The 20,508-nt window shown below is 40.2% G+C and overlaps 1 pseudogene; it reads left to right on the top strand.

Annotated features, from left to right (window-relative positions):
- The window catches only part of LOC126419665 (protein HIRA-like), a 294,055-nt pseudogene that overhangs the window by 174,157 nt on the left and 99,390 nt on the right, over positions 1-20,508 (top strand).

Genomic DNA, 20,508 nt, shown 5'->3' with positions numbered 1-20,508 from the left:
CTAGAAATGCAGTTGTAATACATTAAAATGAGATACCTGATGCTGAAGTTTTACTTCATGAATCACGAAAATGTAGTAAGCATTAAAAAGTTTTCCTTGCATTATTTCTGCATCTACATCTACATCTGTACTCTGTAAACCACCATGAGATTCATGCGAGAGGGTACATCCCATTGTAGTAGTTATAAGGGTTTCTTCCTGTTCCATTCACATTTGCAGCATGGAAAGAATGATTGTTTGAATGCTTCTGTATGTGCAGTAATTATTCTGATCTTACATTCATGATTAGTATGTGAGCAATATGTAGGGGACTGTAGTACATACCTGGAGCAATCATTTGATTTTCTCAGTATAGTTTACATATATCTTAAAGAGTCTTCCAGCTTAGTTTCTTCAGTATTTTTGTGACTGTCTTCCAAGGATTATAAAATCTTTGAACAATCATGCTGCCCTACTCCATATTTGTTCAATATTCCCTGTTAGTCCTATCTGCTATGGGTCCCGTACACTTGTACACTTAAGCAATATTCTAGAATGGGTCACACAAGTGACTTGTAAGCAATCTCCAGTGTAGATTGATAGCACTTCCCCAGTATTCTACCTGTAAACCGAAGTCTACCACCTGCTGTACTTACAACTGAACCCATGTGATCATTCGATTTCATATCCCTAAAAAGTGTTACACCCAGGTATTTGTATGAGTTGACCAATTCCAGCAGTAACTCATTGATATTTTACTAACTCATTGATATTATACTGATAGGTAAGGACGGGAAAATATATTTTTGTAAAATCCACATCTGTGTTTTGCAAAATTCGCATATAGTTTTGTTGAAATTCGCATATATTTTCTTTGTTTGTAAATTATTAGACACACAAATTTATAAGATTGTCATACTACACGAGTGAAGACAGACAAATTACTAGTTCTTTGAAATTGAACTTTTTGATGGGAGTGTTTGCTTTTGCAAAAAACTTCAAGACCTTTTTCTTCCAAAATGGCACTTCTTTTCTTCATTTGGCTGCATTTATGCTTTCAAAACTGGTTGTTCTGTTGAAATGCAGCAGCACTTTCCCTCTAGTTAAATGAATGTGTCTCCAATGTAAGATGTTTCTGAACATTACTTGTCTTTTCTCACCCAATTTGAAGATTAAAAAGTCTGCAGACTACTAAATTCAACCTTTCATGGGCATTCACAGCCATGTGACCCATGCTTGACAACACTGCAGATAGAGCTGACAAGGCATTTAGCATAGAAGTAGAATTGAAAGTACGGCAACTCAATTTTAACGTTAGGAGAAAAATTTCGGCACTGTTAGAAAACATTACAGATTTTGTGTTCCAGTCACTATAGCGCAGAGAGATGGTGCTATAGGCTATAGTCACAGATGGCTGCGAACATAAACAGACTAGAATTTTGACCACCACAGAGGAAGGAGCAGTGCACAGAAACAAACTCTGCCTCCATTTCGCTGAGCAGAAGCTTACACAAGAACTGACACATTGTCACAGGGGATCACTGACCTCTTCCGGTTTTGTAAAGGTCATAATCAAAATCTGTGATGGAGCAGGATTAGCCGCTTCAAAAGAAGAAAATGAGCAATGCACAACACAAAGCATTCAGGCACAGCTACTGCACAATGGCTTGATGAAGTTAGCAGATTACTGTTAAAGATGTAGTTAAGGCCCAACCTCTAGCGGTATTATATGCAAATACAACTCAAACCATCTGCCACCTAATTTCCCACGTTAAAACTGTCCCTGTTATACTATCTTTTAATCTTTAGCTAACAAACAAACAGGCACGTTTCCTTCTTATAAAATGCTAGGTCTCATGGTTGAGTACTGTGTTGCATTATGTGCCGTGTAACTTAAACAGTCCATCCAACCACCTACATTGGCATGGCTCCAGATCATTGAGTACACTGATACATCGTTGGGTTTGTACACTTCATTTTCCGTGTAGGTTCTTGTGCACATTATCATTCTTAACTGGGCTTTGCCAGATGATGTACAATGCCAGTAACTGCTTATGTTTTGATATTCGATGCAGAAATAAAGCTATTTCAACCTGTCTCTGACAAATAACTTGTCTGGATACATTTCGCTATGGAACAGCATCTGTTAAGTAATTTTGCATATTGTCATTTTGTGGGAAATTTTTGCAGTCGTTAGTCATAGGATACTATTCTCTCTCTCTCTCTCTCTTTCTTCTTCTTTTTTTTCGAAGTGCAAAATTTTAAATTTCTGAACACTTAAAGCAAGTTACCAGTCTCTGCTCTGCACCACTTTGAAAGATCTGACTGAATATTTATGCAGCTTCTTTCAGATAGTACTTCATTATAGCTAACTGCATCATCTGCAAGATCATAAATATATGATATGAGCAGCAAGGGTCCCTACACACTTCCATGGGTTACACTTGAAGTTACTTCTACATCTGATGTTGAATCTCCATCCAAGGTAACATGATAAGTCTCCCTACCAAAAGGTCCTCAATTCAGTAACAAATTTCACTTGATACCCCATATGATCATACTTTTGACAATAAGCATAGGTGTGATATGGAGTCGAATGTGTTTTGGAAATCAAGAAATACATCATCTAGCTGTTCAAGATACTTCATTATGTTTGAACTCAAAATATGGTCTAAGATTCTACAACAAATAGATGTCAAGGATGTTGGATGGTAGTTTTGTGGATCACTTGTACTCCCTTTCTTGTAGATGGGTGTGACCTGTGCCTTTTTCCAAGAATTAGACTTTTTTTTTTTTTTTTTTTTTTTTTTTTTTTTTTTTTTTTTTTTTTTTTTTTTTTTTGGTTCAAGATATCTGTGATACATTATAGTTACAAGAGGATGAAACTCAGCCACAAATTTAGTATAGAATATGATAGGGATTCCATCAGGTTCTGGATCTTTGTTCAATTTTAATGATTTAAGCTGTTTCTCAAAGCCACTGACACTAATACATATTCTGTTCATCTTTCCAGTGGTACGAGGATTAAATTGTGGCAGTTATCCAGGGTTTTCTTTTGTAAAGGAACATTTGAAAATTTAGTTAAGCATTTCAGCTTTTGCTTTGGTATCCTCAATTTCACTTCATGTCTCATTCACTAGGGTCTGGACACTAACTTTGGTGCAATAACAGCTTTTACATATGACCAGAATTTCTTTGGGTTCTGTGAAAGATCACTTGACAGTAATCTGCTAAGGTAGTCATTGAAGGCATCACAGATTGCTCTCTTGACAGGCAAACTCGTTTCACTCATTATCTCTCTCCCTATAGCCCTACGCTTTGTTTCACACCTATGATGCAGTGATCTCTGTTTCGTTAGAAGTTCTTTTACAGTGACTGTATCCCATGGAGATTCCCTCCCACTATGAACTGTTCTATTGGGTACTTATCTGTCCAGTGCATGGTCAACTATTCTTTTAAACTTGAGCCCGATTTGCTCTTTACCTGTGCTGAAAGTTTAAAGTTCCCCATTGTGAGATGTCACTACTGATTTTTTATCTAGTCTACTGAGCATACTTTCCTAATCATTGTTGCCACAACTGTGTCATGGTCACTGATACTAGTTTTGATGTGGACATCCTCAAAGAGGTCAGCTCTATTTGTTGCCATTAAATTCAATATATTTCCATCAAGAGTGGGGATCTTAACTATGTGTTCCAGGCAGTTTTCAGAGAAGGCATTTAGTAATGCTTCACAGAATGTCTTATAACACCAACAGCCAACAAAACTATAATTGTCCTAATTAATTGTTGGATGATTAAAGTCTCCCCTGATGTTTATGCTATGATTGGGGAACTTATGTACAATTGAACTAAGATTTTCTATAAAGTTTTTGTTTATATCAGGGGATGAGTCTGGTGGGCAATAAAAGCATCCATTTATCATTTTATTCCCACCCCTGATACTGGGTCTTGACCAAACAATCTCACATGCCGCTTCGGTTTCTATCTTGCTGGATTTGAGTTTCTTGTATACTGGGGGACATTGCTGCAGATTGTGACAAAAGTCAATGAAACTCCATGCTCAAGGCTGATCTCCTGAACTATCTCTGCCAGTTGGTGGAATGACCCAAGAGTGGCCTCGGAGCCCAGATGAAAGGCATCTTTGTTCCAACTTGTGCCACAATCTGCAGTTGCTTGCACACTGTTCCCTCACTGGCTGCTTGATTAGCCTCTTCAACATGTTGAATGTGGCCTGCAGGCATACACACTGAGTGCACCTGGTGTCCTTTCGTGTCCCCTGCTGCAATTTTCCTACCATCATTTGCTGTACATTTCAACTGCTGACGATTAATAGATCTCCTACCCTTTTGTGTTCACCTCATCTTGCCACCACACAAAACAGATTTTCCTAAAACAGGTGAAGTGAGTCCCTCTGGATCAGTTTCAGTGAAAGACATCAGCTCGGACTGAGTCCTCCCTGGTCCTCGTCCACCCTGTACAAGATGCCTAGATCTACCATTGACACGCCTCTCTCAGTAAAGTGAATGGTTAATGACAGATCCCATACTTTCTGCAGAGGAGACAGGATTCATGGGAGAGAATAGTACATGAGGTACCTCTGGTACAGATGTCACAGGTCACTCTCGGGAGCTCTCCACCAATTCTCAGCAACTGCCGATTGTTTGACTGTAGTCAGGGTGATTTCCAGATGCTTATGAATGTCAACCATTTCATCCAACTATTTTGTTTGTGTGTGTGTGTGTGGGGGGGTCATACTTTCATTAACAGTCTTTGTTGTAGTGATGAGGCAAATGCTTCTTGAAAGTCAAGAAATACCTCTGCTTGATTGCTTTTATCTGTGGCTTTCAAAATGTCATGGGAGAGAAGCTCAATCTGAGTTACAAGTGACTGAAGTTTTCAGAATTCGTGCTCATTGGCATGGAGGTCATTCTAGTTGAGAATCTGGTTGAAATTTGAGCACAGAATATGTTGTTCTTAAATGAGTCTACCCCACTTCCCAGCCTCTTGTTCTCTTCTATTTTGTGTTTCTCTTGTTAACATTGTGTCTACAGTAACCCAACCTGCTCTTCAATATTGCTGCCACTGGCATTGAAAATTTTCAATTAGAAATCCTGTTTTAATTTAATATTTATGTTGTGAGCACTTTGCATTTTCCATAGCCAAACCTCTGCTTAATTTTGAAAGATAAATTTCTCGATTTGTTTTCTTAACTGGTGCAGACCAAATCGATAGCACCACAAGTAGATATGAGATTTGTGTCATTAAACATAAGTAAAACTGTCTAACAACCACACAACTGTGATATGTGTGTATGGACATAAACAGTCATTCATTTGATTTAAACCAAGTGTGGTCTTGATTGCAGTTTTCGTTTTTTCTGCATTTTCATAACATGTTAGTGCAGCTGTAGCTGATAATATTTTGTAAGTACTCTTGTGAACAGTGTTAAGGGAGCCAGTGTGGAGCACCTGTTCATGACATTATTTGTAACATCTTAAAATCCTGATACTAATATTGAACCTGTCATAATTGAAACAGACAATGCTTCATGAGCGCATGTATGGCAAGTCACTATCAGCTGCCAGTGGTGCAGGTGCATGTGTGGTGGAGACACCAGAGTTGCTTGCTGTCCGGGAGAAGGTAGAGAAAGCTGCAGCAGAGAAAGCGGCAGCAGACGCTGGGCAGACTAACGGATCACTGGAACAGCCAGCTGCTTCTGTATTCCAGCCTTCAACACCTCTTAAGGGCCCCATCAATAAACAGATAGAGACTCGTACTTCAGATGGAAAGAGAAGAATAACACCTATGTACATACCTCCTGCACCAGATGGTGGGTGAGCCTTGATTAATTTTTCTGTAATTTTAAATTGTATTTGTGTGTTGTATGTGTATTGTGTTCATTTTAAATTGAGTTTGATTGGGGGCCTGCACTGGTGCCTATTAACTTCACATCAGTCATGTTTTGTGTTGTAAATATAATGTAATTGTACAGATAAAAATCCTACTTACCAAGGAGCAGCAGGAGAAAACGTATATGAAGGTTAAAGAAATATGCAAGCTTTTGGAGCCAGTGGCTCTTTCTTCTGGCAGAAAGGTTGAGGGGAAAGGAAGAGTGATGAAGAAAAAGGATTTGTGAGGTTTAGGAAGTGAGGAGAGTACAGAAAAGTCACTTAGAACCTTGGGTCATGGGAGACTTACCAGATGGGGTAAGAAGGGGAGGGGGTGGGGGGAGGGAATGTTTAATTTGGGCAGTGAATGTCACTGAGGAACTTTGGCATTTTGGTCATCAGTGCTCTTTCCAGTGTTATTTCCAGACATTGTGAACATCAAAGTTTGAGTGTGTCAGTTCCTTAGCAGTGGATAGTGCCTATTTTCTTGATATCAGTGTTCTGTGAGTCAGGCCAGCAATTTCAGTATGTATGAACAGCTGAGGGATACTGCTAATTTTATGGTACTCTCTAAGGAAAGCATTTTTACGCCATATCTCTGGTAGTCATATATGGCTCAAGGAGGGCAGTCATGCAGTAGGAGTTGATTGTACTGTGCTGCTGATAGTGTGGATAATGTCATTTGGTGCCACACCAATCTTGTTCGTATGTGAGCAGATAATCATTGTAGGGACACAGTATTTCACCTCCGAATAGATGAGCCCAACTTCTAATGTGCAAAGCATATTTACCTAGGAGCCCAAATAGATGCCACACAGTTTATTAATCATTTTAATTCTTGCCCTTCTTTTACCTGTGGTCTTTGTCAGGTGCTCCTTCTAAGCAAGCATTCTGTCCATGGTAGTTGTCACGGTTGAGACCTTCATCTTCAGAGTTAATGTTAAGCTCTCTTCTTGTGACCATTACAAAGGTGGAAGCATGATACTTCTGTCTTAGTTGTGTTAAGCTGCAGTCTCCATTTATGAAAGTAGTTGCTTGGCAGCTTTAAGTCAGAGATCAAAATGTCTTTGGAGGCCTCAAATGATTCATGTTGTGCAACTTTGGCTGAGTCATCTGTGTAAATGAACTTTCTGGATTGTGTGTTTAGCTTGTTTGAAATATAAATATTCAAGAAGATAAAGGCAAGTTTTGAACCTTTGGCAGTTCGTCTCCATGTGGTGTACCCTGTGTAATGTCAAAGAGGTAACGATGCCTGGTATTCAGACAGTCGTCAATTGCTGACCTCCTGGCAAGTTTTAAAACATCTATGGCTGCATCTTATTGATTTCTGAAGAAGACCTTTTGTAGCATTATATCTAGGGTTCTTTGTGTCAGTCTTCTTCAATGTTTGACTCCAGATGTTTAGAAATGGAATTTACTCCTCCGTGATAATGCTCCGTTTAACCTTCCAGATAATGCATTATACAGGGAAAGATAAATGAGCTAGTTGAATAAATAAAATGTGAAGAAAGAGAGATTACATTTGCACAAGTGCCAAAATAAACTATGAGTTATCAGTGCAAAGGGAGAGGGAGTGAATGAATAGAGAGAGAGAGCATGTGCATTTGTGTTTGTGGTCACATGCTTGCATGTATGTCTGTGGTGAAAGACTGGATTAATCATAAAACGTAGAACTTAGTAAATGAGAAAGTGACAAGGGAGAATACAATGTTAGGAAGAGAAAGGATTGTAATATGAGGGGAAAACAATGAGAGGTGGTGTGTATTTGACAGGTGTTGGGCATCAACAGTAAATGTAATAAATAGTGGTTTGTTTGATTCAGATGACCATCCTCTGGACTGTAATGGTTTAATTTTCCTGTTCACTCTGATTTTGCCAGGGATGATTTTGTAGCTGTAATGCACAAGGTTTGAAACTGTACAATGATTTACTGTATCCATAAAATTATTCTCCAGTCACCATTAGTACAGTACTAGTGCTTATTTGAAGTTTCTTGATAAGAAGTATTTTATGTGTTTTTGGGAAATAACAGTTAGATGTTCAGTCAGTAAAGAAAGAAAGGGACATTGTTAAGTATATTAACAAAAGTGATCTTAATTGTTATTGCAACATTAGTTTTAATGAACACATGCACAATGCAATCCCACATTATGTAGCTGGCATCCTGCAGGGAATATTTTAGGCCAACACTTAGTGCATAAAAGTCAAAGGTGTCTTGAAGGATAGTTCCTCGTCATACAGTTATGTTCACTGCTGGCACGCAACTGTTTACAGTATATAATATCATAATTTCTTATGATGTTACGTTGACTATATTAATATAGCTGTTATTCATGGATGAAAATTTGGTTTGCTTTTAGTAATGTAAAGGTGATTGGTGGCTGAAGCTGAGATGTCATTGCTTTCAGTTGTATTAAGAAGGATAATATGAACAGAATTTCTATTTTGTATAATATATGTCCTTGTGATGTTTTAGCATACCACACGTTAATGTTGTCTGAGGCTGTGTGGACCTATTCAGGAAGGTTCACAGTATGTGTTTCTGTTGCTAAATCTTTGTATATACATTTTTGTTGCCTGTATAAATGAAGTGCTGATGATATGTGGCTAATTTGGATAGAAGTTCATGGTGATGCTTGTAAAATTAGTATTATTGGCAATTGTACCATATATACATTAATTTGGTCTGTGTTTGAACACCAATTCTGCCTCATTCTGACTTACTAAATACATATGCCAGCTGTCATAGCTGAGGATGGGGTTTAACAGATACTTAGTATCAAAATACTCCCTTCATACAGCAACCCCCCCCCCCCCCCCCCACCTGCCACAAAATTGTGGCTTCCACCACTCACCCAACCTATTTAATATCCTAGTCCCACCACTGTACTCCACTTCTTATCCCAAACCATCATCCATGTGTCACTACAATGTCAACAGCCAAAATACAAAACATATCATATACATCTTAACTATCAGTTTGTAACTATCTGTCCCACACATCTGTTCCAGCAAACTCCCTGACCTAAAACTCCACCCTTGAACATTTCTATCTCATTCACTTTTCCATTCACCCTTACCTTTGCCCCCCTCACCATTTTTCGCTTCTGCACTCATCCCTCCCTCCCTCTCTCTTCTATTTTGGGCTTGTTTCACTGCTGTCACTAAAACCCATCTGTCTCCCCCCTCCGATATTTCAACACTGCTCTGTACTGTCCTTTCACCTTCTCCCACACTTTTGCCTAGATGACTATCACTGGCTAGTGCCTGTAAACACTCATTTTTCTGAGTAATTTCCATTATAATAATGACAAGCATGTTTGCTGTGTAACATTATGTAGCTGATGAATACAGATATTGTGAGATGTTTCTTACACAAATACTAACTGCTTCTGCTACCCTATCTTCCCTCATCTAATATTTACAAATTATGTGCCCTGTACATTATGGTGAATATTAGTTGTCCATCATCCTTTATTGTGTTTTAGCTGATTGTCTGGTGTTCCCAGAAATTAAATTATTGTACAGCATAAAACAAACCTACTGTATTTATTTGTTTTTAAAAGTATAAATACAATACACAAACTATAAAATTAAGCCCTTTACAAATTTATTGTAAAATTAATTCAAGACAAAACTTGATTACCTAAAATATTTGTCACTCCCTTTCCATTTCTGCTCACACTCCTAAGAGGGAAATGTCTTTGAGCTTAGCAACTCTGAAAACTGTGAAATCAATATTAAAGTTGGTAATTTTTACACACTTCCAGCATCCCACTTCCCTGCCCCCTTGTAGTGGTGCTTGGGTAAGGGATCTTGTACCTAAAATATTTTCCCCAAGATGGTGAGTTATATATGTACGAAGTGTGGTAGAGATGTCTTCAGTGGTTTCTGAGTTTTGCCTACATGTTACCTGCTTCCCTCGTAACTTTTCATTCAGTTTTATGTTTTAATAGTTTTAACACCTACATAGAGAGTGCTGTAAAGGGTACATTCAAAGAGATACATTCAAAGGAGGTGGAGAGCAAGAAACAGCCACAAATTCAATGAATTCTGTGACTGATCAAAGCAGAGAAAACTGGCACAAAGAATGATTTCACACATTCCAGTGGAAAAGCTGGGACACTGATTCGGGAGCTGGGAGAAGACCTGTGTCATAACACAAATAATTGCCAGTCATTGAGTGAGAGTTTCCAAGGTTCCAGCAGATAAAACATGTGTTCAACAAGTAAACAGAGAACTTACTGAGGTTAAGAAATATTTAGAATCTAGTGCAAAATTCTCATCTCAATTTATGACCATTGAACAGAAGACTGTCCTTACTGACATGAAATGTAGAAAAGCAGGTGCAGATGGGCTTTACTCAGGAATTCTGGTGCACAACAGTCCTACCTTTTTAATGTAATTCTTCACAAAGGAACATTACCATCAAAATTTAAGAGCACTTAAGTTGTTGTTATCAAAATTACAGGGAAAGAAGGAACTGCTTCAGAGCACATTTGTATTTAGCTATGGTTACAAATTTCTGGAAAAACTTATATTAGACAGAATACAAACCAAATTAATTATGTGGTACCAACTGAACAAGATAGATTACACCTTGTAGAAGCTGCTGTGAGCAAGTGCTCTCCTTGTCTACTCACACAGAAACTAGGTACCAGAAATTAAAGACCAGGATAGTTTTCCTTCACATGTCAGCAGCTTATGACATGATGTGGTGTACTGGCATAATATTGAAATTTCTGATAACTATACCTTATAAGACTAAGTAACCTCTTAAGGAACATGTTCAAAAATTAGCAGTGTGAAGTACACCAAGTTAAAAAGAAGAGCAGACAATGTGTACTCAAATGATGGCTCACCTCAAGGCTCTGTTCTTGCTCTGGCCTTATTCAGTATGTAACAGCAGACCTGCCGGAACTCCAGTATGCAGGATGTGATGACAGACTAAGGTTTCTAAAACAAAAGTAAATCTTTTCCACCTCTCTAATCATTTAGCAGCAGCAAAGATCAACCCACAGTTTGGCCCTATGGCATTGCCAATCACAGTAATATGCCAACTTACCATGGCATCCCATTAGACAGAACTTTGACATAGCATAAACACCTTTCCAACACAGCTAAGAAAGTACAAAGATGAGTGAACTTGGCGAGGAAGTTGGTAGGTAGTACATGGGAAGCAAACATGTCAGTTGTCCGTGGAGCATGTCTTGCATTGATATATAGGGTGCATTTTAAAAAATCATAACTATTATGTTATTTGTGCGTGAACAATGTACTGTTGGAATGAGCATACTCTCGAGTTTTACATGGTTCCCACTAGGTAGCAGCAGTGTGCACCCACTTCAGTTCTAGTAAAAATGGTGACAAGACAACAGAAAGCATTTTGTGTTCTACATTTTGCACAATGCAAGTAATAACTGTTCAGTGTGACTTTCGTACTAGGTATGGTGTGGATCCTCCTACAACACAGAGCATTAGACAATAGCATGAACAATTCTGAGAAACAGGTTGTTTGTGTAAAGGCAAATCCCTGCACCAACCCTGAGTGCCTGAAACAGACATCGAACACCTCTGCCATAATTTCACAAGGAGTCCACAGAAACCTGTTCGCTGTGCAGCTCGACAGCTCAACATGCTCCTGCTGTGCATCTGGCATGTGCTGCGTCGACATTTACTCGTGAAACCACACAAAATTGAGCTATGGCAAGTTCTTCGTGAAAGTGGCAAACGACAACGTGTGGTGTTCTGTAATTTCGATCTGGGAAAAATGGAGGATGACAGTTTTCTTCCACATTTAGTGTTTAGTGATGGGGCAACATTCCATTTAAATGGAAAGGTGAACCATTGTAATGTGAAAATATGGGGCACGGGACAACCACATGAGGCTGTACAACATGAGAGGGTTTTCCAAAATTTAATGTGTTTCATGCAGTTTCATGAGAAAAGGCGTATGGTCCATTTTTCGTTGCCAAGAACACTGTTACAGGAAGCACATATCTTGATATTCTTTAGAACTTTCTTTTCCCACAGTTGGAGACTGATTCGAACGACTTCATTTACCAACAGGATGGAAAACCACCACACTGTCATCAGGAAGTGGGGGAGTTTTTAAATCAAAGGATTACTGAACAATGGATCGATTGCACTGGAGGAAATGATTCAGCCATACATTACTGGCCTCCAAGGTCACGAGATCTGACTGTATGTAATTATTTCTTGTGGGGGCTTATAAAAAACTCTATTTATGTGCCTCCATTACCAACAACAATGAATGAACTGAGACATCGCATAACAGCAGCTGGGGAAGCTGTAACTCAAACATGCTTGTTGCAGTGTGGGAACAATTTGAATACCACATTTCCATATGCTGTGCATCTCAAGGGGGGCCATATTGAACACCTACACCTATGAAAAGGTATTGGGGAGACTTTTGAGTCTCCTGTTCATCAAAAATAGAAAAACCATTGTATACATTTATTAGTTCAGAAATATAGATGTGCCAAATCAGATGATTCTTTTTTTTTTATAAACCCTGTACTCTGCAGTAGAATATTGCACATGAGTGTGGTTCTGCAGCGCACATGTGAAAAAAAGATGACGATTACTTGAATGATTCTATGAAAACCGTTAGTGACTCAGTGCTAGCTACGAATACTATCGAACATCTGTGTTGTCTGCTTTTGTTGAAAGGTGGCTCTGTACAATCTTTGCAAGCAAGTCTAAAAATGAATCAGTCCCCCTTCACAAAGTTTTACTCTTGCCGCATAGGAAATGCCTCAAATCCAGAAGACCAGCATATGAAATAGAAATCCAAATGCTCTCCACTGGGTTGAACTGTGATGCTAAATGGAAATGTAAGTGGTAAGCCGTGAAAACCGGGAGTCATGAGCTTATTGGCAACTCAACTTTTAAAGTTCCAGGCTTTCATCATCCTGGAAAGGTGTTGTGTAAAGCTTAACACATTTCGAACTGGAGAAGGTATGTGCAACTACACCATGCACAAATGGCGTGTTTGCACTGATAGGGTGTGTGTCTTTGGTGATGTACAGACAATAAGCCACATTGTAAATACGTGCCCTAATAGATGTTTCCCTAGTGGTATTGAGTCTGCATGAAGTATCTGAAAAGGTGCTTCACTGGGCTTAGTCTTCCAACATTTGTTAGTAGTCTGGACTACTGAATGTTTATATACCCTAAATAGTTGTGCATGTGTATTTTTTGGTGCACCAAGCTACATAAATTTAAGTATTAACTGTGTTTTTTGTACTTGTCACTTCTTTTTCCACATGTTGTTACTTTTAGGAAGCTTTAATTTTCAAGTACTAGTAATAGTGTTCCATAGATTTTGTGTTTGTTTTGAATACAGTCCAGAGACAGTTAGTGCTTATTTTCATTGTTTCCAACAAGAAGTGTCTAGTAACCACAGTTTAGTCAGCTATCAGCCGCCTTTAGTGAATTAGCAGTCTAGTTAAAAGTTGATTACTTAACTCTCTACAGTAAATTGTTGATTTTTTAGGATGGATAGGATGTGTGACTGCTGTGTACGGATGCATGAGGAGCTGGCCACTGTTTGCGAACAGCTGAACATGCTGATGGCCACGGTCAGCTGTCTTCAGGCTGCTGCTTCAGAGTATAGCGGCAATGGGGAATCTGGTGCGTCACATGGCACACACCAGGTGTTACATGCTTCACCCACGGTCCCTGCTTTCAAGACATCTTCGTGGGTACTGGACCCGGTTGGGCCACCCTCTCCCCAACGAGAGTGGCGGGTTCAACGGCGTTCGCGTTGCTTGACGCGGAGGGTCAATGTGGAGGCTGGCCGTGACAGTGAGTGGACATGTGGCCGCTCCTTCAGCAAGGTCTGAATAGGCACATGGGGGAGGGGTTTATTAGTGATTGGGAGCTCCAACGTTAGGTGGGTGATGGAGCCCCTAAGGGAAGTAGCAGAAAGGTCGGGGAAGAAGGCCAGTGTTCACTCTGTCTGCTTGCCGGTGGGGGTCTCATCCGAGATGTGGAGGAGGCCCTGCCAGCGGTAATAGAGAGCAGTTGGTGCACCTGACTGCAAATTGTTGTTCATGTTGACAGCAATGAGTTCTGCTGTCTGGGTTCAGAGTTCATCCTGAGTTCATACAGGCGGTTGGCAGAGTTGGTGAAGGTGGAAAGTCTCGCTCTTGGGGTGGAATCTGAACTAACTATTTGTAGTGTCATTCCCAGAACTGATCACGGTCCTCCGCTTTGGAGCCGATTGGAAGGCTTAAACCAGAGGCTGAGACGATTCTCCCGAGATCTGGGGTGCAAATTTCTTGACCTCCACTATCGGGTGGGAAAATGTAGGGTCCCCCTGAATAGGTCAGGCATGCACTACACACAGGGAATGACAATATTAATGTGGTAATAGTAAACTGCAGGAGGGTCTATAGAAAGATCCCAGAACTGCTCTCATTAATAAATGGTTACAATGCCCACATAGTACTAGGGACGGAAAGTTGGCTGAAACCAGATGTAAACAGCAATGAAATTTTAAACTCAGATTGGAATGTATATCACAGAGACAGGCTGGACAGTGAAGGGGGAGGCGTGTTTATAGTGATAAAAAGTGCAATAGTAGCAAAGGAAATTGACAGGGATCCAAAATGTGAAATAATTTGGGTGAAGATCACGGTTAAAGCAGACTCAAACATGGTAATTGGATGTCTTTATAGGCCCCCTGGCTCAGCAGCTGTTGTGGCAGAACACCTGAAGGAAAATTTGAAAAGTATTTCGAGTACATTTCCCGACCATGTTATAGTTCTGGGTGGAGATTTTAATTTACCAGATATAGACTGGGAGACTCAAACGTTTATAACAGGTGGCAGGGACAAAGAATCCAGTGAAATTTTTTTAAGTGCATTATCTGAAAACTACCTTGAGCAGTTAAACAGAGAATCGACTCGCGATAACATGTTAGACCTTCTGGTGACAAACAGACCTGAACTATTTGAAACAGTTAACGCGGAACAGGGAATCAGTGATCATAAAGCAGTTACAGCATCAGTGATTTCAGCCGTAAATAGAAATATTAAAAAAGGTAGCTAAATTTTTCTGTGTAGTGAAAGTGACAAAAAGCAGATTTCAGAGTACTTGATGGCTCAACACAAAAGTATTATCTCATGTACAGATAGTGTTGAGGATCAGTGGACAAAGTTCAAAACCATCGTACAATATGCATTAGATGAGTATGTGCCAAGCAAGACTATAAGAGATGGAAAAGAGCCACAGTGGTACAACAACTGAGTTAGAAAACTGCTGCGGAAGCAAAGGGAATTTCACAGTAAACATAAACATAGCCAAAGCCTTGCATACGAACAAAAATTACGTGAAGCAAAATGTAGTGTGAGGAGGGCTATGTGAGAGGTGTTCAACGAATTCGAAAGCAAAGTTGTATGTTCTGACTTGGCAGAAAATCCTAAGAAATTTTGGTCTTATGTCAAAGCGGTAAGTGGATCAAAACAAAATGTCCAGACACTCTGTGACCAAAATGGTACTGAAGCAGAGGATGACAGACTAAAGGCTGAAATACTAAGTGTCTTTCTCCAAAGCTGTTTCACAGAGGAATACTGCACTCTAGTTCCTTCTCCAGATTGTTGCACAGGTGACAAAATGGTAGATATCGAAATAGATGACAGAGGGATAGAAAAATGATTAAGATCACTCAAAAGAGGAAGGGCCGCGGGACCTGATGGGATATCAGTTCGATTTTACACAGTGTACGTGAAGGAACTTGCCCCCCTTTTTGCAGCGGTGTATCGTAGGCCTCTAGAAGAGTGTAGCGTTCCAAAGGATTGGAAAAGGGCACAGGTCATCCCCGTTTTCAAGAAGGGACGTCGAACAGACTTGCAGAACTATAGACCTATATTTCTTACGTCGGTCAGTTGTAGAATTTTGGAACACATATTATGTTCGAGTATAATGACTTTTCTGGAGACTGGAAATCTACTCTGTAGGAATCAGCAAGGGTTTCAAAAAGACGACTGTGTGAAACCCAGCTCGCGCTATTTGTCCACGAGACTCATAGGGCCATAGACATGCGCTCCCAGTAAGATGCTGTATTTCTTGACTTCCGCAAGGCGTTTGATACAGTTTCCCACAGTCATTTAATGAACAAAGTAAGAGCATATGGACTATCAGACCAATTGTGTGATTGGATTGAAGAGTTCCTAGGTAACAGAACGCAGCATGTCATTCTCAATGGAGAAAAGTCCTCCGAAGTAAGAGTGATTTCAGGTATGCCGCAGGGGAATGTCATAGGACCATTGCTATTCACAATATATATAATTGACCTTGTGGATAACATCGGAAGTTCAGTGAGGCTTTTTGTGTATGAGGCTGTAGTATATCGAGAGGCTGAGATGCTGTAGTATATCGAGAGGTTGTAACAATGGAAAATTGTACTGAAATGCAGGAGGATCTGCAATGAATTGATGCATTGTGTGGGGAATGGCAATTGAATCTCAATGTAGACAAGTGGAATGTGCTGTGAATACATAGAAAGATCATTTATCATTTTGCTACAATATAGCAGCTCAGCAATTGGAAGCAGTTAATTCCGTAAATTATCTGGGAGTAGGCATTGGGAGTGATTTAAAATGGAATGACCATATAAAATTAATCGTCAGTAAAGCAGATGCCAGACTGAGATTCATTGGAAGAATCCTAAGGAAATGCAGTCCGAAAACAAAGGGAGTAGGTTACAGTACACTTGTCCACCCACTGCTTGAATACTGCTCACTGGTGTGGGATCCATACCAGATAGGGTTGATAGAAGAGATAGAGAAGATCCAACAGAGAGCAGTGCACTTCATTACAGGATCATTTAGCAATCATGAAAGCATTACGGAGATGATAGATACACTCCAGTGGAAGACTCTGCAAGAGAGACGCTCAGTAGTTCGGTACGGGCTTTTGTTGAAATTTCGAGAACATACTTTCACCGAGGAGTCAAGTAGTATATTGCTCCCTCTTACATATACCTCATGAAGAGACCATGAGGATAAAATGAGAGAGATTAGAGCCCACACAGAGGCATACCGACAATCTTGCTTTCCATGAACAACACGAGACTGGAATAGAAGGGAGAACTGATAGAGGTACTCAAGGTACCCTCTGCCACACACCATCAGGTGGCTTGTGAACTATGGATGTAGATGTAGATGTATAAATATGTATGTCAGTTTTCTTGTTGCCATTGATACATGTGGTGGTGCTGCTGCTGCTAGTAATCATATGTTATATTATCACAATGATTTACTTTCGAATTTTCAGTGATATTGTTATTAAAATAAATTTTTTGTATTTTCCTCACAGGGATGGGCCTCGCCCTTTTGGGTTGGCAATTACTGGTAGTGCACACCAGCCAACATTTAGCAGTTCCTCTGAGACCAAAAGTCGCATTATGATTGAAAAACGGGATGATGTGGTGCGGCCAAATGTTAGTAGCAGTGGAGGAACTCCTGGTTCCAGCAAATCTTGTGATGGCACACCAAGCCCTGCTGGAAGTACACCTGTCAAAGGTGTTCAGGCAGATAATAGCCTAGCTGGAACCCAAGTAGTTATCGGAGTAACTGACAACAAGCATCGCTCAACAAGCAATGCAGAAACGTAAGTTAATAAATGAAAATATATCTCCAGCAAGTTGTGTGTACTCTTTCCTTTCTTCTTGACTGTAATTGTATCCAAGCTATCTTAGAAAATTTGCAGTTGGTTCTTGGTTATCACCTTGCAATTTATGTGCTAAACAATGGCAACTCTAGGTTGGAATATCAGTAATATTAGGAAAATGATAGATTGCTACTTACCATAAAGATGACCTGTTGAGCTGCAGGCAGACACAATGAAAACCCTGTTACACATTAATAGCTTTTGGACAAAGCCTTTTTCAGCAAAGGAAACATCTCATATCCTGACAAGAAAGCACACACCATGCATGCATGACCACTAGCAAATGATCGAAGCATCTAACCTTTGGCATTCTTCTGTAGCACTATATTCACTTACATACGTGACTCACTCCTTCAAATACACTGGTCAACACAATTAGGGAATCAGTTGAGATGTCTTGGTTCTGAAGTATTGCCATTGGCAGAATGAACTAAAATGGTTCAACATCTTTCTGTCAGTTCTACGGGGTGGAGACAACAACATTACGAAACTTTCTGGCAGATTAAAACTGTGTGCTGGACTGAGACTCAAACTTGGGTCCTTTGCCTTTCATGGGCAAGTGCTCTACCTCTGAACTACAGAAGCATTCCTGGAGTGCTAATTCTGCAAGGTTCGCAGGAGAGCTTCTGTAAAGTTTGGGAGGTAGGAGACGGGATACTGGCAGAACTGAAGCTGTGAGGATGGGGCATGAATCGTGCTTGGGTAGCTCAGATGGTAGAGCACTTGCCACGAAAGGCAAAGTTACCGAGTTCGAGTCTCAGTCCGGCACACAGTTTTAATCTGCCAGGAAGTTTCATATTAGCACACACTCCGCTGCAGAGGGCAAATCTCTTTCAACAATATTACGATCACTGAGATAGTGGTAATAACGTAAAGCTACTGCAGATGGGATTGGTGTTGACTTGTGTTTACTCTACCAAACGAATTACACAAGTAGTTGGATTAAGGGGAGAGCCATAGGATGGATGGAAGTGGGAGAGACACAGAGAGAGGAGGCTGCAGGCATTTGAGTGTCCCAGAGTGTAATATCTAGGACCTGGACACAATTTCAGACAACAGGAACCGTTAAAAGAAGGCAAGGCCAAGGTCATCCGTGGGTAACATCAACAAGAGATGACAATTATCTCTGGTTAATAGCTCGTCGAGACAGGAGGCCGAATGCACCTCAACTGCAATGCACCCTCCAGGCAGCAACAAGACAAAATCGCCTTCGGGAATGTGGCCTGTACGCATGGAGGCCTATGGTGTGTGTCCCATTAAAACCATGACACCAGTTAGCCCACAGAAACTGGGTGAAGGAACATCAGGATTGGAGTCTTACTTTTCACAGATGAGTCTAAGATTTTGTGTTCAGCCGGACAACACCATTCCCTTATCTGGAGATAATGTGGAATTCAGAACAATCCTGCTTCTGTGCAGGAAACATCACCATATCATGGTGGTTGACGAATAGCGAGGGCAGGAGTCAGTATTGGTGGATGTACGGACCTCTATGCTGTTCAGAATGGTGCTTTGACTGCTCAGAGGTATAGATACGAGATCCTTCGACCTTCTGTTGTGCTGTACACAGGTGCCATGGGAGATGGGTTCCTTTTGGTGAACAATAACACTCTTCGTACAGAGCTGCACTGGTGGACAATGTGTTTGAAGCTGAGGGAATTGAACAAATGGAGTGGCTAGCTTTTTCACTGGATTTCAACACTATTGAGCATGTCTAGGATGCATTTGGCAGGCACATTGCAGCCACATCAGCACCTCCCACAACAATTGCAGAGGTGGATATTGCACTCGTGGAAGAATGGTCAAATATCCCTCAAGAGCTGATTGATAACCTCACACTGTCCATGCCATGCAGGTGTGCACCTATACTGGTTGCCTGAGTTGATCACGCACCATATCATAGGGCAACGAAATGACTGTATCACTATTATGGTAGCCTCATGGTGCCTCACTCTATGTAAATGCCATGTAAACCTCAAGTAAAGAGTTGAGACAGCAAAATATCGTACTTAATCACACACACATTCCACTTGTAACTGCTTCCCTTTCATGCATCTCAACTCTTACAACTGCTATCTGATTTCTGTACAAATTGTAAAGAGCCTTCTGCTCCCTGTATTTTATGCCTGCCACCTTAAGAGTTTGAAAGAGAATATTCCAGTCAAAATTTTCAAAAGCTTTCTCTAACTCTACAGATGCTATAAATGTAGGTTTGTCTTTCCTTAACCTGTCTTCTATGAGAAGTTGTAAGATCAGTATTGCCTCACATCTTCCTACATTTCTATGGAATCAAAACTGAACTTCCCCTAGTTCAGCTTCTATCAGTTTTCCCAATCTTCTATAAAGAATTCATGTTAGTATTTTGCAGCCGTGACTTATTAAACTGATAGTTTTCCACCTGTCAGCACCTGCTTTCTTTGGACTTAGAAATATTATATTCTTCTTGAAGTCTGAGAGTATTTTGCTTGTCTCATACATCTTGCTCACCAGATGGAAGAGGTTAGTCATGGCTGGCTCTCCCTGAGTTTTCAGTGGTTCTAACAGAATGTTGTCTACTCTCGGGGCCTTGTTTCGGCTTAGGACTTTCAGTACTCTGTGAAATTCTTCACGCAGTATTATATCTTCCTTCTCACCTTCATCAAGATCCTCTTCCATTTCCAAAATGTTACCCTCAAGTGTATTTCCTGTCTATTGACTCTCTATATACTCCTTCTACCTCTCTGCTTTCCCATCTTTGCTTAGGTCTGGTTTTCCATCTGATGTCTTGATAGTAACACAGGTAGTTCCCTTTTCTGCAAAAGTTCCTGCTTAGCCATTTTGCATTTCCTGTCAGTCTCAGTTTTTAGACATTTGTATTCTCTTTTGCCTGCTTCATGTACTGCATTTTTATATTGTCTCCATTCATCAAGTAAATTCAATATCTCTCATTTTACCCAAGG

The sequence above is a fragment of the Schistocerca serialis genome, chromosome 9, assembly GCF_023864345.2.
Source record: "Schistocerca serialis cubense isolate TAMUIC-IGC-003099 chromosome 9, iqSchSeri2.2, whole genome shotgun sequence".
Classification (NCBI taxonomy): domain Eukaryota; kingdom Metazoa; phylum Arthropoda; class Insecta; order Orthoptera; family Acrididae; genus Schistocerca; species Schistocerca serialis.
Note: the sequence above shows the minus strand (reverse complement) of the source record. Positions and strands in the feature narration are given on the sequence as shown.